Genomic DNA, 27,374 nt, shown 5'->3' with positions numbered 1-27,374 from the left:
CTTTCCCTTTCCAGTTGTTGTGAAGATCAAATGAGGCAGGGAGAATAGTAGTACTTTAAAGAACTTTCTTCTTGTGAGGTTTTTATTAATATTCCTTTGCACAGCAGCTATTTTTTAATTGAGGCATATTTTTATTTATTTAAAAATTTTTATTATTGTCTAGTTGATTTACAATGTTGTCTTTTTAATTTATTTATTCTAATTGGAGGCTAATTACTTTACAATATTTTTAATTAAGTATTTTAGACAAGTGAAAAGACACAAAATTAAAAGAAGTAACCATGCGACCAACATCCATTTTAGAAATTACAAGACTTACTTGAGGCATTGTACCACTCCACTGACATGGCCTCTCCGTCTCCTTAAAAAGTTACTCTTCAGAATTAGGTTTTTATCATTCCTGCTGCTACTGCTGCTAAGTCACTTCAGTCGTGTCCGACTCTGTGTGACCCCATAGACAGCAGCCCACCAGGCTCCGCCGTCCCTGGGACTCTCCAGGCAAGAACACTGGAGTGGGTTGCCATTTTCTTCTCCAATGCATGAAAGTGAAAAGTGAAAGTGAAGTTGCTCCATCATGTCCGACCCTTAGCGACCCTATGGACTGCAGCCTACCAGGCTCCCCCATCCATGGGATTTTCCAGGCAAGAGTACTGGAGTGGGGTGCCATTGCCTTCTCCATTATCATTCCTAGTATGTGTTTATTACTTCACTGACTTTGACATTGTCCATTTTATTTCTCTATTTCTGGTTGTTATCCTTAAAGTTTTAACATCCAAACTGAGCATCACAAAATCTAACATTAGTATTTTTGTCCTTCTTCTGAATAGACCATGCATAGAATGCTTGAAGTCCAACAGTCTCTTTCATGCTACCTTTTTCAGAATTGTAGTTCTATTTTGTTTGGTTATTACCTTAACTAATTATATTGCCTAGCTATTGTTGATGTGATTTATCCACGAGATCTTTGTTCACCATTCTTGCCTTCCTGTCCGTCTTTTGTTCTGGCTTACTTTGCTTTTGTCAGAGGGTATCCATGAGAAATTTCCTCAGTGAGAACTATTAGTGGTAAACATATTAGTCTTTCTTTGTTTGAAAATGACTGTTTCAATCTTATTCTTGAATAATTACCTCTATATTTAATTCTAAGTTGTCAGTTATTTTCTCTCTGTATTTTAAAGCTATTATTCTACAATCTCCCAGCTTCCCTTTTGTTGATGTGGCCGGGTCTGCTGCTGTGGTCGTCAGTGTTCTCTTGTAGGTGTTGCTTGTCAGTCTGACTGCTTTGTTTAGTCTTATTGTTTCCTTTGGTTATCTGAAGTTTTAAAAAGATTGATCCATTTCTTTTATAAACGATGATAAAATAATGATTTTTTTCCATTGTAAAAATGATTTATCCCAGTGTGAATTTCTTTATGTAATTCTGAAGAAATTGTATTAATTGTACTGTATCAGTTAAATTATATTAATTTACAATGTAAGTAATTACAATTGTGTAATTAATGCAATAGATTTGAGAATTGGTGAATATCATAAAATTTGTAAAATATTCAGCTTTTCTGTTTAAGAATTGGCTCTTTTTCACTTTTTCTCACTTCTCTCCCTTACAACTCTGCTTATATTTTCTCATTCTGCCTTTCATGTCTCTTTACCCTATTTCTATACTTTCTGTGAAAAGTGCTGTGTTGCATTCTTGGTGGTTAGTTATATCTGTTAATATTCCCTGGGGCCAGGAATTCTCTGATGGTCCAGAGAATTAGTACTTAGTACTCCCACCCCAAAGGATATCTGCCTGTGAATGGATTCTTTCTTTAGTCACTGAGTTTATAATTTCAGTGATCATACACATATATCACATATATGTATGTACACATATAAATTTTTAGAAGTTAATTCTTTTTAAAATCTCCCTGACCCCTTTTGATAGCGTCTTTTAAATTTGTTACATTTTTGAGTGCTTTTTCAATGTTAAAAAAGCACTTAAAATTTATGTATTTTGTCATATACATTGGAAAATTCTATTATCCAAAGTTGTTATTAGCCGTATTCCAGTGTTATTTTGCTGCTTTCTCTCACAGTGCCTTGTTTCCTTGTTTTTGTTTTTTTTTCTTTTTCCTCTCCGCACCCCCCCCCCCCATCACCCTGCTCCTTTTTTTTTTTTTTTTTTTCTTGGTAATTGTGGATTGTGAACTCATTTTCAGTACCAGTTGGCTATGGGAATCTTACGAAGCCTGGCTTAAGAGTGTGCTTGTTTAGACCAGCACTTTTCAATATAAATTTCTGCAATGATGGAAATATTTTCTATGTCTGCTGTCCAGCAGGGTAGCCACTAGTCACATGTGACTGTTGAGCACTTGAAATGTGGCTAATTTGAAAACTTGAACTTTAAATTTTAATAGAAAAATCTGATTTAGTCACAGATGGCTAGTGGTATCCTTGCTGGATAGCACAGGACTTTTTGCTTCTTCTAGGTACACTTTGAAACTACTAATTTGAGGCCACTTTGTGTTACTGTTTAGCCTATAACATCTATCCTATGCTACAAAGATGAATAGATTTGATCTGTAACTGTCAGGATAGGCCTGTGGTTAAACAAATTCAGAGTATATTTTTATACATACAAGAGAGGTGCATTCCTGATCTGTCTTCCTTTTCTGCTGGGCAGATGAATTTTTAGCCCATGCTTTCCCCAATTCATGTATGATCCTTTAAGATTGCAATCTTTATTTAAGGATTTTGTTTCTAATCTTGTGAAAATCTTAATTCTTCTTGCCTGAACAGTAAAACCTGATGGTTATTTGGTCATCAATCTCTCATATCTATGATTTTTAGCTCCCTCTTCCTTTTGCTGCCTGCAAATTGTGTTCTATTCTTGCAAGCTCAGATATTTATTTGATGAAATGGGTTTGTTATATTTTATCTGACATTATTCATTGTTATGAAATAGGCAGTTATCAGGACATTTACTCTTCCTTACTGCTGAAAATGGAAGTGTCTCCAGTTCCTCTGACTAATTTTTTGTAGTGGAAGACAGACACTGGAAGCCTTTCATACTTGGTGTGGGGAGTGATATTTGTTGGTAGTTAAATAACAGAATAGAAAAGTAACTAGGTCTTTTTAAAGGACTGTTAAGTTCATGAATAAAATAGATGAAACATGATATTTTGTATTGGCAAGTGAATACTGTTAACTTGTTTATTGTTAGGGTTTAACATACCTTGATTTTGAGCAAGCTGCAAGCATCCTATTCTGCCAGCTGCATCAAGGCTCATAGGATTATCGATTTGTGAGCCATGAATCCATGCTGTGAAGGTTACATTATCTTATTTCAACTGTCCAAGAAATCTGGAAGATAATAATGAGGTTGAGTCATCAAGGCAGTAGGTTGTAGACACTGTTGTTTTGATTGTTTTGGGAAAGATGATCTTGGTTTGAAGAGTCTCTTGGTGTTAAGTAGTCAATGTATGTTCCATCGCTCTCCATTTTGAAATGCATATATGAATTAGATGCTAACACAGAAAAAATGATTATGTAATACAAAAAGAGAAGGCTATGGGTAGTTTGTATTGGAAAGAATGTAGGACTACTCTCTGGCTAATAAAAACAGGGAAGGGCTGGCAGTGATGTCTTTTTTCATGAATCTTAATTTTATTCTCTCAGCACTATCATAGTAATTACCAGTATACACTGAACACTTAACATATTCTAGGTACTGTTCTAAAAGCTTATTAGTTTTTCTTTTTAACCCTTCACCCACTCTGTAATGGATGTTCCATTATAATTTCTATTTTCCATTGAAAACCTAGGGAAAAAACCCTAGGGAGTGAGAGGGATTGAGGGGTTGAGAAACTTGCTCAAGATCACATACTAATACGGAGTGAGACTCAGTTTGAATTCAGACTCCAGTGCCTGACTCTTACCCATTGTATGCTATTTTAGACATACTCTAATGTTGCATATATTGATTTCTGTAACTGCAGAATTGATGGTGTAAGTGAATGTTTGGGGGCTTCCCTGGTGGTTCACATGGTAAAGAATCTGCCTGCAATGCAGGAGATCCAAATTTGATTCCTGGGTTGGGCTGATACCCTGGAGAAGGGAATGCCTGGCTACCCACTCAAGTATTCTTGCCTGGAGAGTTCCATGGACAAGAGAAAACTGGTAAGCTACATAGGTGGCTTTTTTGTTGTTTAATAAGGTGTTTTAAATTTTCTTTCTCACATAGCAGGATGTCAGCATGCTGGTTCTATGATGCTGTCAGGGATCTAGGCTCTCTTATTTTCCTTCCTTGCATCCTTAGCATGTTTTGTTTTAATCCTCATGCTTGCCTCATGGTTGCAAGATGACTTCCATGCTCCAGACATCACATTCCTGTTCAAAGTAGAAAGAAGGCAAAAGTGGCAACTAGGTCTGTGCCTTTAATGGGGATAGAAAAGACTTTCCCTGAAGCCTTCAGAGTCGAGCTCTTCTGTCTCACTGGGAAGTATTGTATCACACAGCCACCCCTGGCTGCAAAGGATATTGGAAAAGTGATTGTTTCACCTTTTTCAAACTCTTTAGTAGAAGATAGACAAGGAAGGAATTGGGAATGAGTATTGAGATATTTAAGTAAGTGTCTGTTACATTGTGGTGTTGGAAACTTAGAATGATTGGAATCTACTTGATGAGATGAATTTTCTGGGACTTACCTGGGTGGGAGCCTGGAAGGCCCACTTGCTTTAGCTCTGCCTTCTGCTTGTTTGTATTGGTGAGGACCCTGAGGACTTCAGTCTGTAGTCTGAACATGTGTGCACCAGCTGGTGGCTGGGATCTGGAATTGGTCTTGATGTTCTAGCGTCAGGTTTCTGAAATGGAATACCTAGTTTTCACCTATTTTCTCAGTGTTATGGTTACTCTCTAAGTGCCAAAGAGTATCTCTAATTCCCGGGGCTGGAGTTCACCTTTGTTTCTTGTCTATAATTCAAACCATGCTTGGTACCCCAATGTATTGGGCTTTGGTTGGGACACCTGTGTTAATTTTATGCGGGCCTTTCCCCTTGACACTCTTTACTAAATCATGACACCATCACTGCCAAGGAGCTCTTGCTGCCTGGCTGCCTCTTGTGGCTCCCACCTGTGTATTAATCAAGATGCCACCAGGGCAGTCCCAGGTTCAACATGACTTGGGGATACTGTTGATTTTTATATGTCTTCTTCTCAGGCTTTCATTTTCCTAAATTTAACATCTTATTTGTCTTCTTGTTACATGCGTCACTGCAAAGGTTGCCCAAAGCTGTATTAGTTTTGATGACTTACTCTGTCCTGTGTTCACACCTTCCTAGGCCTGAGGCAGAAGTGCCCAATAGACTGCTTGAGTCCTAGTCTCTTCCAACCATAGCCAATTTTAACATGGCCTGGGAGTTCCCTGATGATCAAGATACCTTGCAAACCTCACTTTCTAGTATCTAAAATCCCAGAACTAGCAAGTTGTTCCTCATTTTAGTCAGTTTAACAAGGGATTATTGGTACCTACTGGGTTCTAGGTCCTGTGGTAGGAATGCAGTTACATAATACATCAGGAGCTACATTACCTGCCAGCAGAGAAGACCAAAATCAACACGGTATATCAACAATGTGAAGGTGTTATGAAAGAGGTAATACACAATGGAAATGCAAGAGGGTCTAATCTAACACAGGGAGTTCAAAATACCTCACTGAGGGACAGGCTGGGACCTCTACATTAGGGAGAAGGGGAAGGTGGGTCAGGCAGCCTGCAGGGCCAGGAGAAGGGCAAGTGTGGTAGATACAGGGAACTGAAAGGAGGCTGGCTTCTTGGATTAGCAAACACAGCATCCTGCCTTTAGGAAGACGTCACCTTTGATTTAATGCTCTGCTCTTGCCATCTTGAAATTCTTAGTAGTAATGTTGGACATGGGGCCCCGTGTTTTCATTTTGCACTGGGCCCCACAAATTCTGAAGCCAGCATGACTGAGAGGAATCCAGTGTGCTGAAGGGTGGCCATCTGGGGTCGATGGAGAACCAGCAGGCAGTTGGTGGAGAGAAATGCCTGTTAAAAGGTGACAAAAACTACCTCTTGTTCAATCATTTATATTCAACAATTATTTAATGACTACTGCACATACCTGGGAGAAGGAAATGGCAGCCCACTCTACTATTCTTGCCTAGAGAATCTGGTGGACAGAGGAGCCTGGTGGGTTGCTGTCCACAGGGTCACACAGAGTCAGACACGCCTGAAGCGACTTAGCATGCATGCATTGGAGAAGGAAATGGCAGCCCACTCCAGTATTTCTGCCTGGAGAATCCCAGGGACAGAGAAGCTTGGTGGGCTGCTGTCTATAGGGTCACACAGAGTCAGGCACAACTGAAGCAACTTAGCAGCAGCAGCAGCAGCAGCACATACCAGACACTCTGGCAGGTACTGGGAAACTATAGGGAACAAAATCAAGGAGTACAAATCGCTGCTCTCATGGTGCTTATTTTCTTGTGGGGGAGACTGACAGTAATACATGTAATGTGTCAGATAACAAGTGCTCTGAAAAAGAAATGTAGTAGAGCAGGAAGAAATGATGGGGGGATACAGCATGTGTGTGCTGTTTTACATGGGTTGGTCAGAGAAGGTGTTGTTCTGTAGTAATAGATGGAACATGTGGTAGAGGGGATCGTGTGGGATCCTTGTAGACCACTGTAAGTAAGGACTTTGGATTTCACTCTGAGTAAGACAGGAAGCCGTTGAAGAGTTTCCAGCAGAAGAATGACACGCTTATTTATAGCTTCCAAATGTCATTCTGAGGTGTATATTGAGAAGAGAGTGATGGCAGACAAAGGCAAAACCAAGAAAATCCATTATGATGCTATTATAAAAGTTGTGCACAAGAGGCTGGTGGCCTCATTAGAGTTCTAGTGGAAAAAGTCCAAGAAGTGGTTGGCTTCTTGGATAGATACATCATGATGTTGATAGGATTTGTTGATGAGATGGAATTTAGCATTTGAGAGAGTGAAATTGAGGTTGCCCCCATATTGCTGTTTCTGTGTTAGTGTGAATAAACTTATCTAATCCTTTCCTGAAAGCAAATTTGATAAAGGAGATTAAAAAAATTCAAGAATTTGCAAAGGAAACAGAGAGGAAAGTTTGGAAACAGTTTGGAGAAATAGCATATGCTTACAGTTTTGGCTTACTAACTTTTATGAGAAAACTAGTGAAATTACATTTTGTTCATATTGTCCATAGGACTGAAACAAAATATTAGTATAAAGTTTGATAGAAATAAGATTGGAAAGGACCCCCAGAAAAGGAATAGGAAATATTGAGCTTGCTGAACTGCATGATTTTTAGAGTAATTTTTTTCATTCATACTAAGAGTTCTCAAATGTTGTCTGACAGCAGATACTGGCCTAGTTATATTGGAGGCACCATCAGCATTTGTTAAAAATAGAGATTCTTGGGATCCATCCCTCCCAAATTCTGATATACAACTACGTTTTTTGGGTGTATTGTCTTATAGTGTGTGTTAGTCACTCAGTCATGTCTGATTCTTTGTGATACAATGGACTATAGCCCATCAGGCTCCTCTGTTCATGTAATTCTCCAGGTAAGAATACTGGAATGGGTTGCAATTCCCTTCTCCAGGGGCTCTTCCTAACCCAGGGATGGAACCTCCTGCATTGCAGGTAGATTCTTTGGCATCTGAGCCACAAGAGAAGCCCCCAATTGTTTTATAATGTGTCCTTTATTGATTGGAATACATAGGTATTTGGGAAAATATTGGTTTATAATACCTTTATTTATTTCTTCATTTTTGGTTGTGCTGGGTCATCATTGCTGTGTGTGGGCTTTCTGTATTAGCTGGCACTATTCATTGAAAAAGATCCTGATGCTGGGAAAGACTGAGGGCAAGAGAAGAAGGGGGCAACAGAGGATGAGATGATTGGATGGCATCACTGACTCAATGGACATGTGTTGGAGCAAACTCAGGGAGACAGAGAAAGACGGGGAAGCCTGGCGTGGTGCAGTTCATGGGGTCACAGAGTTGGACATGACTTAGCGAGTGAACAACAACAAATCTCTAGTTGCGTATGTGGGCTTTTCATTCAGGTGGCTTCTCTTATTGTGGAGCACTGCTTGAGGCACAGACTTCAGTAGTTGTCACATGTGGATTTAGTTTCCCTGAGGCATATGGGATCTATCTTTCTGGATCAGGAATTGAACTTGTGTCCCATGCATTGGCAGGTGGATTTTTAACCACTGAACCACCAGGGAAGTCCCATAATTCTTCTTTAATACTTAATCAAAATATTGTCAAGAATGTTCTGGATAGTCAAGAAAGCGAAGAGTCAATTAGTACAGGAATTCTGTGCATAATGAGTAAGTCATGGATTTATAGGATATGGGATTAAAATCTATTAGTCTCCATACCTTTTAAAGCTTGAGGAAATTAAAAAAAAAACAAAAAACACCTATTTGGCACAATAGTTTGATTGCATTTCCTTTTTTTTTTTTTTTTTGAGAATATAATAGTGTATTTTAGCTAGCAATTCCTGTTGACAGTGATCTCTCAAACCTTTAAATGTAACATTTCATATTCTGATTTTTCTTGCTGTTGTGAGATTCTGTGCTCCTTTTAACAGCCATTCCATTGTAGGTAGTCTTTTCCTTTGTTCTATTTCAAGAGTTTTGTTTTTGTTCATTTTTTTCAGTTTTCCTACTGCAAACTGTCTTGTCATAAATTTCTTTTTAATCTTGATAGGGATGTGTTAATATATGAATCTATATTTTTACATTTAGATAACTTCTATTATGATTTTAAATATTGTCTCTTCAGCATTCTTACTTAGGCAGTACACGTACTGACAAGGTTGTCTTGGCGACTTGCTGAAGGGCAAAGAAAGAACACTGGATTAAACAAAAATGCGGATTCTAGAACCAGCTCTGGAACTAACTTGCTTTGCCAGTGGTGTGCTGGGACTGGTTGGAATCTGCTCGTAATGGCTTGTGAGAACATGTCATCAACTTCTCAGGCATCCCGACAGCCAGTTTAACATAGCCCATGTTAAATGATGCAAATGTACAATTAAGTAAACTATATTAAAACAAAGGTAACGAATACTGAAAAGTCATCATTTCCTAATTATTTTTCTACATTTTACTATTGTTGCCTATGATCTTCCATCTGTGTGATAGAATTGCTGTGTAATGGTTCTTTGGACTGAAATGTGTCCTCAAGTTCATACACTGAAGCCTGCACCCCAGTGTGGCTGCATTTGGAGATAGGTAAGGACATAATTAAGGTTTAATGAGGTCATCAGGGTGGGGTCCTGATAGGGTAAGATTAGTGTCCTTAAACGAAGAGACAGCAGAGACCTAGCACTCTCTCTTTCTGCCCCATGAGGTCACGGAGAGAAGGGGGCTGCTTGCAAACCACGAAAACTCTCACCAAAAACCAAGTCAGCTGGCACCTTGGTCTTTGACTTCTCAGATTCTGAAAATGTGAAAAAATAAGTTTCTATTGTTCACATCACCCAGTCTGTGGCATTTTGTTACAACAGTTTGAGCAGGCTAAGACAAGTGATATTCTACTGTACATTTCTTCCTGACTCCACATGTACTGCCGTCATGTCAGTAACTTGAAATTGGCCATACTGTAAGTAGTTACAGCACAGAAATTGGCAAATGATATAAATCAAAGTGTATTTGATTTATTGTTTTATTGATTGTCTAGATCAGGATTTGACAAACCATAGAACAAAACCATGAAACAAAACCAGCCCAGGGCTGGTTTTACATGGCTACAGAGCTAGGCATGCTTTTTACATTTTTATGAGGTTATAACAACAAACAAACTAAACAAACAAACAAACAAACAAAAACACACCACACACACAGAGGAGAATATCTGATACAGATATATACGGCATTCAAATCCTAAAATATCTGACTGTTCACAGAATATGTTTATTGATTCCTGAGCTAGACTAAACACGGTGATGAAGGAAGTGTTAATAATAGAGCAAATGCAATAGCTTTTCATTTATGTAGTAGTTACCTTGTGAATAGTGCAAAAAATAGAGGAAATAGTCTTCTTGGATTTAAAAATTATTTTCCAAATAAGGAAGAACATCTCTCAGCATAAAATGAATGAAGTTTTGAAATACGTCTTTGCTGTTTTATCTTACTCATTAAATAAGAATATGAACCAACATTTTTTACAACTTGACTTCTTCATCAGTTGCAATAACAGGTTGGGTATGGATTCAGGAATTCAGAGAAAATCAACAAAAGTATTCTGTGAAACTCAACTGGCTATATAGAGTTTGTAATAAAGACTATGGTGTATTTTATCATTTGTAGTACTCCACATCCTACACTTGGAGAAGGTAATGGCAATCCACTCCAGTACTCTTGCCTGGAAAATCCCATGGGCAGAGGAGCCTGGTAGGCTGCAGTCCATGGGGTAGCTAAGAGTTGGACACGACTGAGCGACTTCACTTTCTCTTTTCACCTTCATGCATTGGAGAAGGAAATGGCAACCCACTCCAGTGTTCTTGCCTGGAGAATCCCAGGGATGGGGGAGCCTGGTGGACTGCTGTCTATGGGGTCCCACAGAGTCGGACATGACTGAAGTGACAGCAGCAGCAGCAGCACATCCTACACTACACAACCATACTGCATCTTTGGGTGCTGCAGGTGGAAAGATCAGCTGGCCGTGAACAGAGCTGAAGAAGCTGTTCAAGCAATGTCAAGTGTTGAACTGGGAGTGGCAACTGAAACATCGGGTGGTCAGAGGTGTGATAGACAAAGGACTGATTACACGGCACTACCTCAAGTAGTGGGCGTCCAGTGCATGTGCCAACATTACTCTGGGAAGAAATGCAGAAAACTCCTGCCACAGATCTGACTTGCCCAGAAAGAGAAAGCAGGCATGGAAGCAGAAGCCCCTCCTAAGCCAACCAGGACTAGTGAACCACAGCCCAAATCAAAAAAGAAGACAGAAGGATGTAGACATGGAGGGCCTTGAAGGTAAGAGCTAAATCTGTGTCTCATACCCCTTCCACCAGAAGATTTTCAAGCTGGAGCCAAGAGGACTCAATGCTTATTTCAGATGATTTTGGAGAAAGCCTTACTCCTTTTCATTCTCCCCATATTCCTCTTCCCTAATGGCCTTTTGGAGGAGGAAATGGTAACACACTCCAATATTCTTGCCTGGAGAATCCCCATGGAAAGAGGAGCCTGGTGGGCTACAGTCCATGGGATCACAAAGAGTTGGACATGACTGACTAAGCACACATCCTTTATAGCAGTAAGAATGTGTTAAAATTGTGTACCTATATATGTCTATATTAGGTACAGATAGAGTACTATACAGTTAATTATTTTAAGCTTATTATTATTATTATCTTTGACAAAGGAAGCAAGAATATACAATGGATTAAAGACAATCTCTTTAACAAGTGGTGCTGGGAAAACTGGTCAACCACTTGTAAAAGAATGAAACTAGAACATTTTCTAACACCATACACAAAAATACATACAAAATGGATTAAAGATCTAAATGTAAGATCAGAAACTATAAAACTGCTAGAGGAGAACATAGGCAAAACACTCTGTGACATAAATCACAGCAGGATCCTCTATGACCCACCTCCCAGAATATTGGAAATAAAAGCAAAAATAAACAAATGGGACCTAATTAAAATTAAAAGCTTCTGCACAACAAAGGAAACTATAAGCAAGGTAAAAAGACAGCCTTCAGAATGGGAAAAAATAATAGCAAATGAAGCAACTGACAAAGAATTAATCTCAAAAATATACAGGCAACTCCTGCAGCTCAATTCCAGAAAAATAAAGGAACCAATCAAAAAATGGGCCAAAGAACTAAACAGACATTTCTCCAAAGAAGACATATAGATGGCTAACAAACGTATGAAAAGATGTTCAACATCACTCATTATCAGAGAAATGCAAATCAAAACCACAGTGAGGTACCATTTCACGCCAGTCAGAATGGCTGTGATCCAAAAGTCTACAAGCAATAAATTGTGGAGAGGGTGTGGAGAAAAGGGAACCCTCTTACACTGTTGGTGGGAATGCAAACTAGTACAGCCACTATGGAGAACAGTGTGGAGATTCCTTAAAAAGCTGGAAATAGAACTGCCTTATGACCCAGCAATCCCACTGCTGGGCATACACACCAAAGAAACCAGAATTGAAAGAGACATGTGTACCCTAATGTTCATCACAGCACTATTTATAATAGCCAGGACATGGAAGTAGCCTAGATGCCCATCAGCAGATGAATGGATAAGAAATCTGTGGTATATATACACAATGGAGTATTACTCAGCCATTAAAAAGAATACATTTGAATCAGTTCTTTTTATTTTTATTTTTTCCTTTTTTTAAAATTTTATTTTATTTTTAAACTTTACATAATTGTATTAGTTTTTCCAAATATCAAAATGAATCCGCCACAGGTAATGAGGTGGATGAAACTGGAGCCTATTATACAGAGTGAAGTAAGCCAGAAAGAAAAACACCAATACAGTATCAGATCAGATCAGATCAGATCAGTTGCTCAGTCATGTCCAACTCTTTGCCACCCCATGAATCGCAGCACACCAGGCCTCCCTGTCCATCACCAACTCCCGGAGTTCACTCAGACTCATGTCCATTGAGTCAGTGATGCCATCCAGCCATCTCATCCTCTGTCGCCCCCTTCTCCTCTTGCCCCCAATCCCTCCCAGCATCAGAGTCTTTTCCAATAAGTCAACTCTTCGCACGAGGTAGCCAAAGTACTGGAGTTTCAGCTTTAGCATCATTCCTTCCAAAGAAATCCCAAGGCTGATCTCCTTTAGAATGGACTGGTTGGATCTCCTTGCAGTCCAAGGGACTCTCAAGAGTCTTCTCCAACACCACAGTTCAAAAGCATCAATTCTTCAGTGCTCAGCCTTCTTCACAGTCCAACTCTCACATCCATACATGACCACAGGAAAAACCATACCCTTGACTAGATGAACCTTTGTTGGCAAAGTAACGTCTCTGCTTTTGAATATGCTATCTAGGTTGGTCATAACTTTCCTTCCAAGGAGTAAGCGTCTTTTAATTTCATGGCTGTAGTCACCATCTGTAGTGATTTTGGAGCCCCGAAAAATAAAGTCTGACACTGTTTCCACTGTTTCCCCATCTATTTCCCATGAAGTGATGGGACTGGATGCCATGATCTTCATTTCCTGAATGTTGAGCTTTAAGCCCACTTTTTCACTCTCCTCTTTCACCTTCATCAAGAGGCTTTTTAGTTCCTCTTCACTTTCTGCCATAAGGGTGGTGTCATCTGCATATCTGAGGTGATTGATATTTCTTCCGGCAGTCTTGATTCCAGCTTGTGTTTCTTCCAGTCCAGCATTTCTCATGATGTACTCTGCATATAAGTTAAATAAACAGGGTGACAATATACAGTATACTAACGCATATATATGGAATTTAGAAAGATGGTGATGACAACCCTGTATGCGAGACAGCAAAAAAGACACAAATGTATAGAACAGTCTTTTGGACTCTGTGGGAGAGGGTGAGGGTGGGATGATTTGGGAGAAGGGCATTGAACCAGGTATAATACCATATATGAAATGAATCGCCAGTCCAGGTTCGATGCATGATACTGGATGCTTGGGGCTGGTGCACTGGGATGACCCAGAGGGATGGTACGGGGAGGGAGGAGGGAAGGGGGTTCAGGATAGGGAACACGTGTATACCCATGGCAGATTCATGTTGATGTATGGCAAAACCAATACAATATTGTAAAGTAATTAACCTCCAATTAAAATAAATAAATTTATATTAAAAAAATAAACTTATTGGCTTAAACTATTCTGAAAGAGATAGGAATACCAGACCACCTGACCTGCCTCTTGAGAAACCTATATGCAGGTCAGGAAGCAAAGTTAGAACTGGACATGGAACAACAGACTGGTTCCAAATAGGAAAAGGAGTACGTCAAGGCTGTATATTGTCACCCTGCTTATTTAACTTCTATGCAGAGTACATCATGAGAAACGCTGGGCTGGAGGAAGCACAAGCTGGAATCAAGATTGCCAGGAGAAATATCAATCACCTCAGATATGCAGATGACACCACCCTTATGGCAGAAAGTGAAGAGGAACTAAAAAGCCTCTTGATGAAGGTGAAAGAGGAGAGTGAAAAAGTGTGCTTAAAGCTCAACATTCAGAAAACGAAGATCATGGCATCAAGTCCCATCACTTCATGGGAAATAGATAGGGAAACAGTGGAAACAGTGTCATACTTTATTTTTTGGGGCTCCAAAATCACTGCAGATGGTGATTGCAGCCATAAAATTAAAAGACGCTTACTCCTTTGAAGGAAAGTTGTGACCAACCTAGAGAGAATATTCAAAAGCAGAGACATTACTTTGCCCACAAAGATCTGTCTAGTGAAAGCTATGGTTTTTCCTGTGGTCACGTATGGATGTGAGAGTTGGACCATAAAGAAAACTGAGTGCCGAAGAATTGTTGCTTTCAAACTGTGCTGCTGGAGAAGACTCTAGAGAGTCACTTGGACTGCAAGGAGATCAAACCAGTCAATCCTAAAGGAAATTAATCCTGAATATTCATTAGGACTGGTAGTGAAACTGAAGTTCCAAGACTTTGGCCACCTGATGTGAAGAGCTGACTCATTGGAAAAGACCCTGATGCTGGGAAAGACTGAGGGCAGGAGGAGAAGGGGAAGACAGAGGATGAGATGGTTGGATGGCATCACTGACTCAATGGACGTGAGTTTGAGCAAACTTCAGGAGATAGTGAGGGACAGGGAAGCCTGGCATGCTGCAGTCTGTGGGGTTGCAAAGAGCTGGACATGACTTAGCAACTGAACAACAACAACAAAGTCCTTGTTGATCGTCTATGTTTTATATAGTAGTGTATATATATTAATCCCAGTTTCCTAATTTATCATCCTACCTGCATGCCTCCACTTTGGTAAGTTTGTTTGTTTTTAAAATCTATGTCTATTTTGTAAGTAAGCTCATTTATATAATTTTTTTTAACTGTAGTCTTCATGTGAGTGATATCCTATAATATTTGTGTTCCTCTATCTGTTTTATTTCTAAGTAAGATAACTGCTAGGTCCATCCATGTCTGTGCAAATGGCATTATTTTGTTCTTTTTTATGGCTGAGTAATATTCCACCCTGTATATATACTGCATTTCTTTATCTATTCCTCTGTTGATGGACATTTAGGTTGCTTCCATGTCTTGGCTATTGTAAATAGTGCTGCAGTGAACATTGGGGTGCATGTATATTTTTATTTAACTTTCATATTCCACCTGAGGATATTTGTACCAACTGTTTTTTCTACCTGGAAATTCTTTTTCCAGATCTTTGCTTGTCTGGTTGCTTCTTACCAACTCATATGTCACTTTCTAACACAATTGTCCCCTGAAAACTCTAGTCCCTCCCTAACTCTCCTTGATCTGTTAGCCTGTTTCACTTTATCCCATGAATTTGTTACTGAAATGAAATTTGCAGGCCAGTGGGAAGGGGTAGAGCAATGTAACTCAAAGTGTGGTGTGTGAACTAATACTGTTCTGCAGATGTTTTTCCCTGGTCTATGACAGGGAAAGGAGTTTACTTCCGCATGTAAATCAATGAAATCACTAAGTATGCTGCTCATTTTAGATGACTTTTTTGTTCGCTTCTCTGTTTGCATTATGGTTTTTGCAGCAAAATTTTATCTGTGAAGAAATCACACTCTGGAATAAACTTCTTGTGGACTGTAAAAAGACTTGTTCAAAACAACCATTTTGAGTAACACAGAGGATGAGAAAGGGTTAAAGGATCAAGGAGGTGAGGAGGAGTAGGGTGAGAACTGATGGGAAAAGGATGACATCAGAGGTGAATGGAAGGCCTTAAGTTTACAGGGAAGGGTGCATGCTCTGGAAACCTCAGGTTTGTTTGTTTTTTAAAGCACATATTTACTCTGCCTTTGCATGCATGCTAAGTTGTCATTTCAGTCATGTCTAACTCTTTGTGACCCTATGGACTGTAGTCCACCAGGCTCCTCTGTCCATGGGATTCTCCAGCAAGAATAAAGGAGTATGTTGTCATGCCCTCCTCCAGTGGATCTTCCCTTACCAGCGATTTAACCCGGGTCTCTCATATCTCTTGCAGTGGCGGGTGGGTTCTTTAACACTAGCACCACAAGGGAAGCCCACTCTGCCTTAGTTTTATTTTAAAAACCCGTAAAGAAACAATTACCACTGCTGGATGATTTTCTAGATAGGGGAAAATCCAGCATTCTGGGGAAGATCTGTACCAAGATCTCTTAAAAATCTCCAACATCATCATTGCTAACTGGGTCAGTTTTTATTGTATAAAACAAAAAGATGCAATAATATAGCATGTTTGGCTTTATTGAGTCCCCATGCAGGGGATAACAGAGGAAAATCCTCTAAAAGGCATGAAATTGGAGGGTAGGAATTCTCTAAGGTAGTCTGGGATCACCTCTGAACCTACAGAGTTCACTGACCTAATTCCATTGGCATACACCTTTCTTTGGCTCCAGATGATACAAAGTCTGCATCAGAGAGGGGCTCAGCTCTGTTTCAGTGGATGCCACAAATGTTAGTAGTTCTGTAAAAGTTGTGAAAGGTAGTAACATGATTACTTCAAATATAATGGAAAATACAGATAAAATATGCATCAGAAAGAATTTCCTTCTAATCCCACCAACCTAAAATTATAACACATATTTTCATGTATTTCCTTCCAGCTTTTTTTCTGTTTACCCCCTTTTTAAAAAAAAAAAAAACACAGTTGACATCACTGTGCAAATATTTACACCTTTTCAAAAACACTAGGTATCACATCAAAGGCATTTCTCTATGTTCTTAGAATTCTTTGTAAACATCAAGGGAATGGTTGCCCGATATCCTATCATGAGGACAGAAGTAATGAAAACAGTCCACTATTTGTGGACTATTAGGTTGTTTTGATTTTTTCCTTCTTATTTGTATGAGTTGAAAAACATCTTCTGATTCATCTTTGTATTCCTTTTGAAGGAACTGAATTATATGAATAAAGTGTGTGTGTGCAAATGTGGCCTTGTGTATCAAAGCTCTGTAGTCCTCTAATCTTTGCCCTGCCCTTCTGTCCCTGCTTCACTTACCTTTGTGCTCTTGGAGCCATGCATCTGTTACTCGTGCTGGCTTGACCCCCTTTTGATATGAGCATTGAGAAGGATCTGGTGTACACCTAACAGGGAGCTTTTATGTCTGCTTGGACCCTGGAATTTCTCTGACAATAGTGTTTGCCAGTCTTGGTCTTTTGTCCTCATAGTCCGTCTTGGGTAAAAAGACAAGAGTGAGCAGTTCCCCAGTTTCAGTGGAAATTCAGCTGTACCTGTGTTTTCATGGTGAAAGCTTAACACACTTATCCCTCATATTATCTTGGGTCATTAGAAAAAATAATTTTTCTCTGACCTAATATAATTTCTAAGCCATTATACAACCTCTTTGCAGTATGAATTCATAATAGACTTTAAAATCCAAAAGGATGCAATTGTGAGCAAAATGATGAAAGGAGAGAGGAAAATGGAATTGTCGAGGTCAGTAATCAATGTTCTTGCTTTAAAGCCAGTGTTCCCTGCCATGGCTGCCCAGCTTTCTCGTTTCAACTTTGTTTGTTGTTCATTATTTATGAAATAGCTGGGCCCCTTTACATACCTATCAACAAACCACAGTGTGATATTACATTGAAAGAATTTAGAGGACTCTTTTGATCATAATTTGGACATAGTCTAATGAAGAGAATGGTGGCATTTGAGTAAAAAGGCTTAAACTAGCTGACTGAAAACTATATTATTGATGTATCACTGCGTGGGTCTCAGTAAGTCTCTTAGCTTTGTGGGTTTTTATTTTTATTTATTGAGGTATAATTTATTTACAATGTTGTGTTTTATGTAGACATCAAAGTGATTTAGTTATACATATATACATATATATTCTTTTCCAGGTTCTTTTCCTTTATAAGTTATTGTAGGATATTAAGTAAAGTTCCTTGTGCTTTATAGTAGGTCCTTGTTGATTGTGTATTTTGTGCATAGTGGTGTGTATATTTCAAACCCCAACTCCTGATATATCAGCTACTTTAAAACTCATTTTCTACTTCAATGAGATAGGACTAATAATGCCTAATTACTTGCCTCCATTGTTACTCTGAGTTCATACTTAACTATGGTATAAAAATGTAAACAATTATTTTCAATCTGGAAATAAATTATACTTTACTGAAAAAAAATGTAAAGAGTTAACATTAACACTAATATCATGTCATTAACATGTGAATGTTGAGTATATACTGAGTTCAGCTTTTAGGCTGGCTTTAGAGAGCAACTAGTCAAGGGAAACCAAGCTTTATTTCTCAGCAGGCATGGGCTGGGTGATTGGCACACCTCACTTTTCGTAAAGCATACAATCACTCTGGAGAAACTGTGGTTCAGAGGGAATGTGCAAATTGCTCTGTTAGGACTGCAGTGCGAGTCCTGGAGGCTGCAGGCTCTATGTGACATCCAAGATGTATTTCCCAGCACTGCTGCTTCCCGTGCCCGTGTCCCCACCGAAGGCTGCTGCCAACCTACGCCTCTGCAGGAGATGCTTCAACACTAGCAGGGGATTTTGAAAAAGTAAACTTTTTGGAATACCTGCCATTTAGTAGCTATCAGACTGCAGTCATTCCCTATAATAAGCCCTTAGGAAATTTAGGGTAAGAAAACAGGATACTGGCTTCAGAGATCAAGCCCTGAGCCTTAAGAGTGGGAGCACCAACTGCAAGATCCTAGCCTAATCCTAGGGAGTATCAAATAGCGAGAACTCACACAAAGGAAACCGCTTGAATACAAGACCAGGCATCACCCAATCACCAGTAGCACCCTATGCAGGAAGCCTCATCTAAACAACAAACAAAACAAAAATACAAACCCAATCTTCAGCACGGGATTACTACCTCACTCAGCCTTGCCCATCAGAGGAAAAACAAAAAAACAAACAAAAACTCAGTACAAATCTTACCCTACATGAAGCTTACACAAACCACTGGACCAAACTTAGGAGAGCAGAAACCAAAAGGAAGAAAGAATTCAACCTTGAAGCCTGGGAGAAGGAGACCTCAAACACAATAAGTTAAAAAAAATAAAAATAATGAAAAGGCATAAAAATACTACACCAATGAAGGAATAAACTAGAAACACAGCAGTCCAAGTAAATGAAGAGGAAACAGGCAAACTACCTGAAAAAGAATTCAGTATAATGATAGTAAAGATGATCAACAACCTTGAAAACAAAATGGAGAAAATGCAAGAATCAATTAACAAAGACCTAGAAGAATTAAAAAATAAACATACAAACAACACAATTACTGAAATTAAAAAGAAATTAAAAATACTCTAGAAGGAATCAGTAGCAGACTATATGAAGCCGAAGAATGAATTAGTGAGCTGGAAGATAAAATGATGGAAATAACTTCTGGAGAGCAGAATAAAGTGAAAAAGAATGACAAGAACTGAAGACAGTCCCAGACACCTCTGGGACAATATCAAGTGTGCCAACATTCAAATTTTAGGTGTCACAGAAGAAGAAGAGAAAAAAAAGGGTTTAAAAATTTTTTTTGAAAAGATTATAGTTGAAAATTTCCCCAACCTGGAAAAGGAAATAGTCAATCAAGTCCAAGAGGCCCAAAGAGTCCCATACAGGATAAACCCAAGGAGAAACATGTCAAGACATGCTAATCAAACTAACAAAGACTAAACATAAAGAAAGAATATTAAAAGCAGCAAGGGAGAAGCAACAAATAACATACAGGGGAAACCCCATATTCTTAACAGCTGATCTTTCAGCAGAAATGCTGCAGGTCAGAAGGGAATGGCAGGATATATTTAAAGTACTGAAAGGGAAAAATCTACAACCAAGATTACTGAACCCAGCAAGGATCTCATTCAAAATTGATGGAGAAGTAAAAAGATTTTCAGACAAGCAAAAGTTAAGAGAATTCAGTACCACCAAGCCAGCTTTACAACAAATGTTAAAGGGACTTATATAGTTAAGAAATATAAGAGAAGAAAAAAGATCTACAAAATCAACCCCAAACAATTAAGAAAATGGCAATAGGAACATATATATTAATAATTATTTTATATGTAAATGGATTAAATGCTCCAACAAAAAGACACAAACTGAATGGATACAAAAAAAAAAAAAAAACAAAAAAACCCATATATATGCTCTCTACAAGAAACCCACTTCAGACCTCAAGACACATATAGACTGAAAGTGAGAGGATGGAAAAATATGTTCTATGCACAGGGGAAGCAAAAGAAAGCTGGAATGAATATCAATCCTCATATCAGACAAAACAGACCTTAAAATAAAGATTACAATAGATAAGGAAGGACACTGCATAATGATCAAGGGATCAATCCAAGAGGAAGACAGAACAATTGTAAATATCTATGCACCCAACATAGGAGCACCTCAATACATAAGAAAAACACTAACAGACATAAAAGGAGAAAATGACAGTAACACAAAAATAGTAGGAGGCTTTAACACCCCAGTAATACCAATGGACAGATAATCAAAACAGAAGATTAATAAGGACACACAAGTCTTAAATGATACATTAGATGAGATGGATCTCATTGATATCTTCAGGGCATTCCATCCAAATGCAGAAGAATACACCTTCTTCTCAAGTGAACATGAAACATTCTCCAGGATAGACCACCTCTTGGGTCACAAATCAAGACTCAGTAAATTTAAGAAAATTGGAATCATATCAAGTGTCTTCTCTGACTACAACACTATGAGACTAGATATCAATTACAAGAAAAAAACTAGAAGAAACACAAACATATGGAGATTAAACAACATGTTTCTAAATAGCCAACAGGTTACTGAAGAAATCAAAAGGGAAATCAAAAGATTTCTAGAAAGAAATGACAGTGAAAACATGACAACTCAAAACCTATGGAATGCAGCAAAAGCAGTTCTAAGAGGGAAGATTATAGCAATACAGTCCTACCCCAAGAAACAAGAAAAACGTCAAATAGACAACCTAACTTTACACCTAAAACAACTGGATAGAGAAGAACAAAAAACCACAAAATTAGTAAAAGGAAAGAAATCATAAAGATCTAAGCAGAAATAAATGAAAAAGAAAGAAACAACAGTAAAGATTAATACAACTAAAAGCTGGTTCTTTGAGAAGATAGATAAAATTGACAAAACCTTAGCCAGACTCATCAAGAACAAGAGACAAGCATCAAATCAACAAAATTAGAAATGAAAAAGGAGAGGTTACATCAGAAAATGCAGAAATACAAAGGATTATAAGAGGTTATTATGAACAACTATATGGCAACAAAATGGATAACCTGGAAAAAATGGACAGATTATTAGATAGTTCAATCTTCCAAGACAGAATCAGGAAGAAATAGAAATTATGAACAACCCAGTTGCAAGCACTGAAATTGAAGCTGTGATCAAAAACCAAAAAACAAAAAGCCCAGGACCAGATGGCTTCACAGGAGAATTCTGCCAAACATTTATAGAAGAGCTACTGCTTATCCTTCTAAAACTATTTCAAAAAATTGCAGAGGAAGGAACATGTCCAAACTAATTCTGTGAGGCCACCATCACCCTGATACCAAAACCAGACAAAGACAACACACAAAAAGAAAACTACAGGCCAATATCACTGATGAACATAGATGCAAAAATCCTCAAGAAAGTTTTAGTAAACAGAATTCAGTAGCAGATCAGAAAGCTCATACACCATGATCAAGTTGAGTTTATTCCAGGGATGCAAGGATTCTTCAATATACACAAATCAATCAATGTGATACACCATATTAACAAATTGAAAGATAAAAACCACATGATCATCTCAATAGATGCAGAAAAAGCCTTTGACAAAATTCAGCATCCATTTATGATTAAAACTTTTCAAAAAAAAAAAAAATGGGCATAGAAGGAACCTACCTCAACATAGTAAAAGCCATATATGATAAGCCTACAGCAAACATTTTTCTCAATGTTGAAAAACTGAAAGCATCCCCCCTAAGATCAGGAACAAGACAAGGGTGTCCACTTTCACCACTATTATTCAGCATAGTTGCAGAAGTCCTAGCTACAGCAATCAGAGAAGAAAAAGAAATAAAAGGAATCCAGATCAGAAAGAAGTAAAGCTGTCACTGTTTGCAAATGACATGATATTATACTTAGAAAACCCTAAAGATAGTATTAGAAAATTACTAGGCTAATCAGTGAATTTAGCAAAGTGCAGAATACAAAATCAGTACACAGAAATCACTTGCATTTTTGTATACTAACAATGAAAAATCTGAGAAATTAAGGAATCAATCCCATTCACCATTGCAACAAAAAGAATTAAATATCTAGGAATAAACTTACCTATGGAGACAAAAGAACTATATACAGAAAATTATAAGACACTTATGAAAGAAATCAAAGATGATATAAACAGATGGAGAGATATTCCGTGTTCCTGGGTAGGAAAAATCAATACTGTGAAAATGACTATACTACCAAACACAATCTACAGATTCAGTGTGATCCCTATCAAATTACCAATGGCATTTTTCACAGAACTATAACAAAAAATTTCACAATTCATAAGGAAACACAAAAGACCCCAAATAATCAAAGAAGTCTTGAGAAAGAAGAATGGAACTGGAAGAATCAACCTTTCTGACTTCAGATTATACTACAGAGCTATGGTCATCAAGACAGTATGGTAATGGCACAAAAACAGAAATATAGACCAATAGAAAAAGAAAGCCCAGAAATAAACCCCTGCACCTATGGGTACCTTATTTTTGACAAAGGAGGCAAGAATATACAATGGGACAAAGACGGCCTCTTCAATAAATGGTGCTGGGAAAACTGGACAGCTACATGCAAAAGAATGAAATTAGAACACTTCTTAACACCATACACAAAGATAAACTCCCAATGGATTAAAGATCTAAATGTACGGCCAGAAACTATAAAACTCTTAGAAGAAAACATAGGCAGAATGCTTGATGACATAAATCAAAGCACGATCCTCTATGACCCAACCCCTAGAGTGACAGAAATAAAAAAGTAAACAAGTGGGACCTAATTAAACTTAAAAGCTTTTGCCCAGCAAAGGAAACTATAAGTAAGCTGAAAAGACAGACCTCAGGATGGGAGAAAATAATAGCAAATGAAACAACTGACAAAGGATTAATTTCCAAAATGTACAAGCAGCTCATGCAACTTAATGCCAGGAAAACAAACAACCCAATCAAATGTGGGAAAAAGACCTAAACAGACATTTCTCCAAAGAAGACATACAGATGGTTAACCAACACATGAAAAGATGCTCAGCATTGCTCATATGACCCAGCAGTCCCACTCCTATGCATATACCCTGAGGAAACCAAAATTGAAAAAGACACATGTATCCCATTGTTCATTGCAGCACTTTACAATAGTTAGAATATGGAAGCCACCTAGATGTCCATCGACAGATAAATGGTTAAAAAAGTGTGGTATGTATGCAGAATGGAATGTTACTCAGCCATAAGAAGGAACACATTTGAGTCAGTTGTAATGAGGTAGATGAACCTAGAAACTATTATATAGAGTGAAGTCAGAAAGAGAAAGAGAAATATCATATTCTAACTTAGATATACGGAATCTAGAAAAATGGTACTGAAGAATTTATTTACAGGGAAACAGTGCAGAAACAGACATAGAGAATAGACTTATGGACATGGGGAGAGGGGAGGAGAGGGTGAGATGTATGGAAAGAGTAACATGGAAACTTACATTACCATATGTAAAATAGATAGCCAACGGGAATTTGCTCTATGACCCAGGAACTCAAACAGGGTTTCTATATCAACCTAAAGGGGTAGGATGGGGAGGGAGACAGGAGGGAGGTTCAAAAGGGAGGGGATATATGTATACCTATGGCTGATTCATGTTGAGGTTTGACAGAAAACAGCAAAATTCAGTAAAGCAATTATTCTTCAATTAAAAACATTAATTAAAAAGAAAAAAAAATACTTAGAAGACTGCAGTGCTAGTGGCTGCCAGAGCTGGGGTTTGAGTTTAGATAGATCTAATTCTAAACAAAATGCTTTTTATATGAGATTTTTAAAGGGCAGCAAACAAACATTGACCTTGATTTAAATGTCTATTCAATAGTTCTTAAATGGATAGAAACTTAAAATCAGATGTATATTCCGAATAACTGTAGCTGTTATACATCCACAAAGGCAAACCAATTTACTGGTTAAGTGTAAACAAAACCACAGGCCAATAAAGTTCAAATTTTAATTACATTGATTCAGCATGACCAGGGTTGTCTGCTGGAAATAAATCTGTAGTGGCAGCATGTTATACAGCGTGGATTCTAAGGCATGAGTTCTTTGGATCTGGCACATGTATACCACCAATGGTGTGACTGCTCATTTGCCCCTACTTTCTGTATTTGAAACATTGTTAAGTCATCTTTTGAAAAATGTGCTGTAAATTTCATTTGGCCTTGAACGTATCCTTTATCAGGCAATTCCACCTCTTTCTCCTTTGTTAATAGTCCTTAAGGTATAATATCTTAGCACAATGCTTTATACATTAAAAAAAAAAACAAAGATGAGCACAAAAATTGCATGGCTGCACTATTATAAAGAGATCATCATAATAATCCAAAATATACTTAGATAATGGAGAATTGGGGGCAGGAGGAAAAGGGGACGACAGAGGATGAGATGGCTGGATGGCATCACCGACTTGATGGACATGAGTTTGAGTGAACTCCGGGAGATGGTGATGGACAGGGAGGCCTGGCGTGCTGCGATTCATGGGGTCGCAAAGAGTCGGACACGACTGAGCGACTGAACTGAACTGAACTGAACTGAATGGAGAAGAAAATGGCAACCCATTCCAGTATTTTGCCTGGAGAATCCCATGAACAGAGGAGCCTGGCACAGGCTACATGTAGTCCATGGGGTCACAAAGAATCAAGCATGACTTAGCGACTAAACAATACTTAAATAAAAGGGTTAAGGTTATTGTTGAAATAAATTGTATTACATAGGACTCATGGATCCCCGAAGGCATCCGTGTTGTTCTAATATCCATGGACCCTTTTTCAGGGCACTGGGTCATACTGCTTCTGAATCCACAGGGAAGACAGTTTCTGGGAGGAAATAAAAAGGGGCTGTAAATATTCACAGATATTATTGAGCCTTGAAATACTGTGGTGCAGTATTCATTAAGAGACTCAACAATGTTGCTCTTCCCAATGGTCTGTACTCGCAAGGCTTAGCCTGAACACAGAGGACTCAGCAGTCTCAGCACCAGGGGCCTGAAATGGAAACCCACTCTGGGGACAGCAGTTTCCTCACTGTAGCTGCCTGTCTTTCCCTCTCTTCCTGGTGAGAGCCAGTCCTTTCCCAGGTTGGCCTGGGGACTTGCAGGTGATAATGCTTGAGAACATCTGACGAGAGGTGAATGGGTGGTCAGGGAATTGTTGCTGACACAAATCCCCAGCCTTGTGTTCTTAGCACCACTGGAAACTGAATTTTACTACATTTGTTTTTTTCTCTGTTGCCATAGCTGAATACACAGATCATGCTTTGTGAGGTTTTATTTCATTGTAATGCCTACTTTTCCATTTTTGGTACATAAATCTTTTGGTAAATCAAGGACCCAGAATAATTAGTAATTATGGAGCAGTGCATTGAAGTAGCATTTGGAATTGTTACAAGCACACTGAGAATTGCTTATGGTGCTACTAACAATGCCCAAAGATGAAAATAGGAAACGGCTATGACAAAATTATCTTTTCAGAGTAGGTAAAGATGAGTGAAAGAAAATATGGTAGCTGTATTTGGGGTAAAAGGGGCATGTGGGCAAGGAGAGTACTTCTGTTCATTCAGTAACTTCAAAAATACTTACCGTGAATCTACAATGGCCAAGCACCTATACTCATTGCAAGCAATACAGCAATTAAGAGGTTGCTGCTGCTGCTGCTGCTAAGCCGCTTCAGTCATGTCTGACTCTGTGCGACCCCATAGACGGCAGCCCACCAGGCTCCCCCGTCCCTGGGATTCTCCAGGCAAGTGCACTGTAGTGGGTTGCCATTTCCTTCTCCAATGCATGAAAGTGAAAAGTGAAAGTGAAGTCGCTCAGTCATGTCCGACTCTTAGCGACCCCATGGACTATAGCCCACCAGGCTCCTCCATCCATGGGATTTCCCAGACAAGAGTACTGTAGTGGGGTGTCATTGCCTTCTCCAATTAAGAGGTTGACAGGGTCTAATTCTGAAGTAATGAAAGTTATATTCTGGATACTAAAGAGATATTAAATGAGAAAATGGAATGGCCAAAAGTTTTAATAAATTCTAGAAATTGAGACCTTAAGTTTGGGAAAATATAGTGTGTTCTAGCAAATGTGGTTTTTGCTTAGAGAAATAGTGAGAAAGAGGCACACCATGACGTTTATGAGGCTGGCAGAGTTCACAAGTTGAAGAGCCTGAGGGCTGTATTAAGGAATTTTAAGTTTTTTCTAAGTGTAAGCATTCATTACTAAAGATACTAAGCAAGGACAGAATGTGTGATATAGATTTTCATATGCTCCAATGACTGATTGATGAAGAATGTGATGGACAAGGTCACATGGAAACCAGGTCTCCAGAGAGGCCTTCTCAGGGGAGCAAGGATGGTAAATAGATGAAGAAGAAGATGAAGTGAAGATGGAGGAAAGTGGATGGACTTGACATGGAATTACTGAAATATATTTAAATGGACAATACTCAAGAATAGATTGAATAGAGTGAAGTGAAAGAGAAGGGGTCAGGGAGAACCAGAAAGTTCCTGAATTTAATAATTGTGTGGATGGTGATGTCACTTTGTGAGAGGGAAATTCAAGAATTCCATTTGGGACATGTTCTATTTGAGATCAATTCAGTCACTCAGTCATGTTCATCTCTATGTGACCCCATTTGACTGCAGCATGCCAGGCTTCCCTGTCCATCACCAACTCCTGGAGCTTGCTCAAACTCATGTCCATCGAGTTGGTAATGCCATCCAACCATTTCATCCTCTATCATCCCCTTCTCCTCCTGCCTTCAATCTTTCCCAGCATCAGGGTCTTTTCCAATGAGTCAGTTCTTCGCATCAGGTGGCCAAAGTCTTGGAATTTCAGCTTCAGCATCAGTCCTTCCAATGAATATTTAGGACTGATCTCCTTTAGGATTGACTGGTTAGATCTCCTTGCTGTCCAAGGGATTCTCAAGAGTCTTATCCAACACCACAGTTCAA

At 38.6% G+C, this 27,374-nt stretch overlaps 1 protein-coding gene and 1 pseudogene across 2 annotated transcripts in view; both read left to right on the top strand.

Annotated features, from left to right (window-relative positions):
- Nucleotides 1-27,374, top strand: part of NELL1 (neural EGFL like 1) — a 1,045,899-nt gene that overhangs the window by 394,905 nt on the left and 623,620 nt on the right. The window lies entirely within an intron of this gene.
- On the top strand, nt 8,980-11,022 carry LOC107131958 (uncharacterized protein C11orf98-like; annotated as a pseudogene).

Source organism: Bos taurus, chromosome 29 (genome assembly GCF_002263795.3).
Source record: "Bos taurus isolate L1 Dominette 01449 registration number 42190680 breed Hereford chromosome 29, ARS-UCD2.0, whole genome shotgun sequence".
Classification (NCBI taxonomy): Eukaryota; Metazoa; Chordata; class Mammalia; order Artiodactyla; family Bovidae; genus Bos; species Bos taurus.
This window is presented reverse-complemented; position numbering and strand designations above follow the sequence as displayed.